We start from the raw sequence: 7,344 nt of genomic DNA, 5'->3' as shown, positions 1-7,344 counted from the left end.
ATAAATTAAAAATACGATACCCAAAGGCCTCATTTTGCAAGCTCTTAAACAAATCATACACATAGTGTTACTGACTTCAGCAGGACTCTTGCATACATTTAAAGCCAGCCAGGTGTTTAGGTGGTGCTTGAATCACAATGCAAGCAGCTAAGTTTGGGATCTGAGATGCAGTAAGTGCAGCTTAGCGTAATTAGAGTTTCAAAGTCCTAGAGACTTAAGACTCATCTGGAGATTTGGCATCTGTTTGAAATCCTTTCAAATAAATGTAACAATGAGTTCATATATGAACATTCATATTGGAGACATCATGAAGCTGAGCTGTTTACTACCCATATGAAATATATGGACTGCTGTACTTGCATTTTTTGGAACAAAGAATTGCATAAATATGCTGGTGATGTTTAAATATGCAGTGTCCACAGGTGCTCGTATAAATACTAACCTGTATTTTTCTCAATTAGAAAGTCAGAAGCAGTGTACTTTAAAACAATATCAGCAGATTTTGTGTAGTTTATGCTTCCTTACTGTTTAATTGTCTTTAATATATTGAAACTGGCTTATATTTCTAGGCTGTCTAGGAAAAAGTTTTAGCTCAATGTCAGTGTAACTCCATTCACCAGGCTCACGGTAGATTTACTCGTAAGTATATGAAATATCTTATGCTCTTTGCACATTACAGTTTCTCAAAGGTAGATTGTAGTATAAATTAGTATATGCTTTCAAGGAAAACAAAGGTGAAATACATTAGACAATACATCATGAAATTACAATAACTGACAATCACAGATGGATTATATATTTACATATGTTCACTTAATTACAAACTCTTGCACATGTAGCCTTCTAGATCATGATATGTGGTGGACGTATAAGAATTTTATGATAACTTACCATGTACTTCCTAAAAGCGACTGTCTCATCAAATGTGATAAACATCCTAAAAATAGTCCAGTGTTAGTCCTGGATGAGTCAGAATCTGGCAAAGCAATTTTTCTGCCTCTTTCCTTTCTTCCTGCTTCTCCCCTCTTCACCTCACTTCCCCACTCCGAAAATAAATCTTCAGAAAAATCCTTTTAAAAGTGGATTGCAAGTTGCTTTGGGAGGACAAGACCGATCTATACAAGATGCCAACCCTCCATGCTCCCAGTTTGAAGTGCCGGTATGTTGGAAAGGTAGGTGGAATTTTGGTGTTACCAGCCATGCTTACGTTTCTGGAAAGTGTTTGCTTATGTTTCTGTTTATGTAGGGGTTGTGTTGTATCTTTAATGGTCTGAGAATGTGAAAGAAGTGAGATTTATAGAGTTTTAGAGTTTTAATTAGATCTGATGAAGGGTGTCTGAGCCCAAAAGGTTTTTATTCCATTTATATCAAATGGGTTAATAAAAGTATAATCTCCCCCCAACATACCTGACTATGCATTAAGACTGTGTTTATAGCTATGCTTCTTAAAAAAACTGAGCAAATCTTTCATATGGATGTGCTATCTGTAAGGGCTCAATTCAGTTGCCCATAGAGAGGTGTTAGTCCTGTTTGTGCTGCCCTTGGGTACCTTCCTCAACCTCCACCCGTGGCTCCTAGAGGGTTCAGGTCTCTCAAGCTCTTCTCTGGAATGTGGACCTTTGAGATGACCCTAAAGCAACTCAAAAAACTAGATGCTGATGTTTAGGTGTCCATAAAGGGGGCTGCCTACTACTGTAGTTTAAGCATGTAACATTCATACTGCATATGAAAGCCTGGAATTTTGCATGTATGAAAGTAAACAGATGAGGCACCATCAGTGATTTACAAATAATTTTTGCAAAATCTCTTCAAAATTCCCATGGCAGTAACTGCAGTCCTGAGCTTAAGAGAATATTCCCATGACCAGCAGTTTCAGCCCGGCCCTAATAAAGCTTGTGTGTAAGTTGCCTCCATTTCAACAAAAAGCAATTCTGAGCAAATGCTGGCCTTGTCTGGAATTTCTCCAGATTAAGAAAAGCTTTTATCAATGGGCTATTAAAAAAAATCCACCCTCTATCCCCCTATTTTTGTGACATTTTTAAGTTGAAGAATGCATTCGGTTACAAGGAAGGAGGCACTAGACTTGCAGTTCTGCAGCTCATGGCTTTGCACCAGCCTTTAAACGATTCAGTAACTGACATAGGCAGGGCCTGGCACGTCCTTTGCTTCCCTGTGACAGCTGAAGACCAAACACCCTGAAGTTTTCAGCTGTGAAGTTTTAGCAAACATATGTTGATCTTACCCTCTTACAAATAAAAATTTCTTCTGGACTTAGAAGTCAGCTCTCTCTCTTACTGGGCGTACAGTTGGGCCCTCATTTTTTGCTCAAGGCAGAGCGACACACTTGGGAGCGTTGTGATACCAAAGGGAGGCAAAAGGGGCAGCGTGGAAGGGCTGAGGTGAGGAGACAGCTGATCTTCATCCCCTTTAAAAGGCCGTGCTGCCCTAATCAACATGCTTGCCTTCATTGCTACAGAAGGAAGAGGACTTTTTTATTATTATTATTTTCAAGTTGTAAAATAATTTTGTGCACAGTGTCTCCTACTAGATGTTTCTGGAGACACTTCCAGCAGGTTTGGAGGGGAACAGAGGACTTCTCCGTGTTGTATGCTTGGCCTGCATCTCTGCCTGCTACGGATGCTGCGCTGTCACGGCTTGCACTTCAGGGTAATTTGAAAAGGGAACTACATTTTCTGGGGCTCCCCCTCATTTCTGTCTCTTCTGAAGGTCCTTCACATTATTCCTTTTCTTCTCTATTCTCGCTGCCTTTTAGCAGAGGGGAGGCTGAAGACCATGCTTTCGAGGGGTCCCAATACAGTGGTATGAGCTTGTGTGTACTTTTTAACTCATGCTGTACCCAAAAGAAATTAATACCTCTTCCATGAGCTTGAAGCTAGACATGTGCTTAGGTAGCCTTTTGAATTTAGCTATCCAAGCAGCTTCAAGATGTGCAAAATACTTTATCAGCCAAAAGCCTTGCTGAAAATTGCTACTTGAAGAAATTAACATACCATTATATCACCTACTGAGAGATCTACTAGAAAATGAGCACAACATCAAGTTTAAACACTGTGTGTTTTGGGACGTTTACTCTGATCATTGATTACTCCTGTCATTTTAGGTAGGCAGATGATTTGGTGTCTATATATCTATTTATCTCTTTCTTGGCACTTTTAGAGTATAAGCAGTTTCTCCACCCCTACCGTAAGGTTTCCAGATGTTATCAAATAAACCCATGCTGTCTTGGCAAGGACTACATTCTCTTGCTGCCATCTGGGTTACTAATGAAATCCAATCAGCCTTCTTCTGAGGTGACTTATCATTCCAGTGCCTCAGAGTGACTTGTTTTGTGGACGGCAGTCTGAACTGTAATGTCATCTGCATCCTTAAGGGAAAACCCTGCAATCCTGTAATATCATTGAAAAAGCACCCTGAGAATCCGTGGCTGTTTATAAATCAGAATTTAAAGTATGATTTATTTATTTAGTATGATAAATCATACTAAAATGTACACTTTATGCCTTCTCTGAACAGTAGTGGATCATAGGTACCACACCTTTTACAATCGCATGGCATATTTTAGAAAGCATATGCATGCATGCTGGAGAGGGTTTTTTGCACTTACAGCAGAAATATGAATGCACATCACTGAACTAGACCAACAGATTTCAAAATCTGTGTGAAATGGGAAATCCAAATTTGTCATTTTTGTTGGAATTTAAAAACATTCAGTGAGTACAATCAAAATTTCAAAGGTGTTGAACCTTTACCCCTCAAATGCAGATACTATCCACCAGAAATTATAGGAGGTCATTTGTGACTGATGTTAATAAAGGCATATATATTCAAAAAGAAATGTAAAAAAGAAATTAATATTAGGTCTATTGTCCTTTCATTAAAAAACAGAATTTTCTTGTGGACACAGTTTTCCTGTGAGGAATATTGCTACAAAAGGTAACAGAAAAATGATCCAAAACTGAAGCATTTTTTGTCAAATTTAAAAGAAAATTCTATGTCTTTTTATGGTTTTCCATGGAAAGATTAAAAATCAGAGCAAACAGCATGGAAGATAAATAACGGAAATTCCATTTACACTTTTTCAGTCATTTAATGGCTGTATGCATCTCATTATTTATTATTATTATTGACTAAAAATGTGTCCATCTAGTGCTTGCATTAACAACACAGAGAATGAATCTTCTATTTTAAATTCACAGACTAGTGCCACAAGCACTAGCTGGTCTCTCTTAAAGTTTTTGCCAGTATCTTTTTAGGCTGTTTCCCAAGAGCTTTTCTTTCCAATGCTGTTGAACATCAAGAGCTGTTTGAGCTTCTCTAACGGTCTTTCCAATACAAAGCAGTATTGCAACACAGAATCACTGACACATTATCCTATGTTGGAAAGATCAAGTTGTAGGAAAAATACTTATTTCAGCCTGTCTCTAGCCAAGGGTGGGAGCCAGGAATGTTTCGCATCTCACCAATATCTTATGTTCCATTAGAAATTGCATTTTTCCAGTATTAAGTAGACAAAATATCTACTCAATCATATGCCTCAAGACAACTATCATGTTATCTTTAAACAGAATTTTTGAAATAGTAATCGCTGATATAATGGTCACAGGGATTCCTCTAGATAATATTTGTAAGTAAACTATAGAAAACTAGGAGCACATGAAAAAGGGAAAGGTTGACATATGTGACAGCCAAGAGTGCTCCCTTTATAGAAGTATTAACCTGCAGTTACTTCTCTGAAACCAGTGGCATGACCTTACAGCGATGGAACTGAGGGCATGCATGCGAGGGTGTGCATTCGAGGCACATCTCTACATGCAGAGTTGTTGTCTGGAGAGCTGCTCTGCTGAAATATGTTGATGTGCCAGAGAGAACGCACTTAAAGTACTAGGTTTCTGTAATGAGTGATGGAGGTATGGAGACAGTAAGGTTTAGTGGAACATGGAAAAGGTGAAGCAGTATGAAGGAGCCAATGGAAAAGAGGGAGATAAAGACATTTAGTAAGGAGATGGAGTCTGCACTCTAGCTCAGGTGCTACAGCACTCTAAACACTCCCGAAGAGTCCCGAAGAGCTTCCGTGAAATCTAATCTAATCTGATCTCCTGTGCTTCCGCGCTTCATTTGAAATTGGACCTCCTTGAAACGATATGAGTTCTGTCCATTTAACTCCAACAGAACTGCCAGGTCCACCATCGTGTTCTGATCGTAGCCCCATCCAGCCTCAGACTGCCCTGGAGCCCCTAGACTCCTTTTGTGAGAGACTAGGACTCAACTGGGAATAGAAACAGATGAGTATTTGCAGAGCTGAGCTATTACACAAAGGCCTGAAACAAATATTGCTGCTTGATGGGAGAAAATAGAGTTTGTTTTTTAGCTGCTATTTGTGCATTGCTGCAACAAAAAGAGGCCTGAGCGGTGCAAATTTTCTGTGACAGAAGCCAGCTATTGCCCCTTGACACACTACAACTCTAATGACACAGTACATCCTGCTCTAAGGTAGGACTCTAACATCATTGTACATCACTGTGCTAATAGAGCTGCTCAGCTTCCCAATCTGCATCCAGCTCCCACCAGGACCAGGCAAACAAGCTTGCATCTTGCTCCCTTGCCCAGGTAAGACTCAGCCCTCAGAGGTGTTCCCTGACATTGCCCCCTCTGTCAGTGGGCAAAGATAGACCGTGCTTCTTGAACCAATTTGTTCCAAAGGGCCTTTCGTTCCTCTCTGTAACCATGGCACAATAATTATGACTCCAGTCCTTGTTTTCTGGTGGATACAGCTGCAGGCATTTAAGGTCTTGCCAATCCCCAGTATCAACTCTGCCCCTTTGCTGGACATCACTGGTTGCAGGAATGGCATCAGTGAATGTATCCCGGTCCCTACACCAGAGGGGTCACAGGCTGATGTATTAACCAAAGCCACCTTCATCTTTCTCACACTGAAATTTGCTAGAGAGTATTAGCCAGAGCTTTTAGGTTGTAATAGGACTCAAAATGTTCCTCCTAGGGCACATAGGCTCCTCCTGTAGGCCCCAATGAGCATACGAATGCCTGCTTGATAACCTGGGAATCTCTGTTTTTTGTAGGTCGAAACAGATGAGTATAATGGCCTCTTCTGACCAAAAAAATCTGTGAATGAATTTGATGTCTCTGCCAAAAGCTGTTAGTCTGAGAAGGCCCAAGTTATCAAAAGACTGTTAAACTGCTGTTCGGTTTTGTTATCATTTCCTCTCCCAGCCTCTTTCCAAGTCACAAGAGTCGGAAGCAGAAAGCAACATGAGAGGGCACAGGAAGACAGCTAGGAAAGCACCTAGGCAGCATAGCTGCCTGGAAAGCAGAGCACTCTGTAGTCTGTCCTCGCTAACATGGGCTGGCAAGTTTTACTGAGCAGCTCTTTTTCCTTAACCTTCCAATGCCAGGAAAGAAAATCTCTCCTCTGGCAGTACCTTCATCAGAGAGGGACAATTGCCTCCATATTTAATGCAGCCCATAATCAAACTGGCCCATCATTGCTCTGGCTGGAGGTGGAGGTGAGTACAAACCTTTTAGGCTGATGCTATTGGGCCTTTAGTAGACATTAAAGAATCTCTCAGGAAAAAACTAAGACCAGCCTTGTTTGACAATGAGCTTACAATTAAAAAGGAAATAAATACACCTGGGTGTTTCCCACCTTCGAAAGACTTAAAAGAAAATAAGCTGCATTCTAAGTGGTGTTAATCATGTTCAATCTATTTCCCCTCTCACTGCAAATCAGTGCAGTTTTCAGCTAACAAGAATGGGTGCCCTACTTGAGCCGACAAACCCTATTCCCCCTGGTAGGAGAGGCACTTAGCATGGCATTACTATCATTACATCCCAAGGTTAAAGGCAATGAAACTCCAGGAGTGGCAAAGTCAAATCAGTTCAATTGTCTGATTGTTCATACTCATGAAGCAGTGAGGCTGGCAGGGGTCCAGCAGAAAACTTAGGGCTTTCCAGAGGAGCTCCTTTAAGGTAATTCATTGCCCTCTACAGTAGCTTAAATCAGAAGGGCTAGAATGGTCACAGTAAATGTGGCTCCTGACACTTCTTAAGAGCAATATTAGCAGATAGCCAGCTGCTAGGCCAGATGTCAAAGGTGCATTAAGAGTACTTGGTTTTGAGCTAACCCATTCCCGAGAAGTAGAATGGATTTGGCTTTGAGCAATGCAATAAAAAAAGATTGTGATTAATGAAGCAGTACAACTTAATAAAGCAAGTTGACTCCTGCTTCTTTCTTGCAGGCATTTTCACTGTCCACAAAGCAGTTCTTTTACTTACCAGCAGGGACATGTAAAATGTTAATCATCAATC

At 40.5% G+C, this 7,344-nt stretch overlaps 1 protein-coding gene across 1 annotated transcript in view; it reads right to left on the bottom strand.

Annotated features, from left to right (window-relative positions):
* LOC135324166 (uncharacterized protein C9orf40 homolog) overlaps positions 1 to 7,344 on the bottom strand; it is a 206,908-nt gene that overhangs the window by 64,704 nt on the left and 134,860 nt on the right. The gene's annotated exons all lie outside the window — the stretch shown is intronic.

This window comes from Dromaius novaehollandiae, chromosome W (assembly GCF_036370855.1).
Source record: "Dromaius novaehollandiae isolate bDroNov1 chromosome W, bDroNov1.hap1, whole genome shotgun sequence".
Lineage (NCBI taxonomy): Eukaryota > Metazoa > Chordata > Aves > Casuariiformes > Dromaiidae > Dromaius > Dromaius novaehollandiae.
The sequence above is the reverse complement of the archived record's forward strand: the minus strand, read 5'-3'. Positions and strand labels throughout refer to the sequence as shown.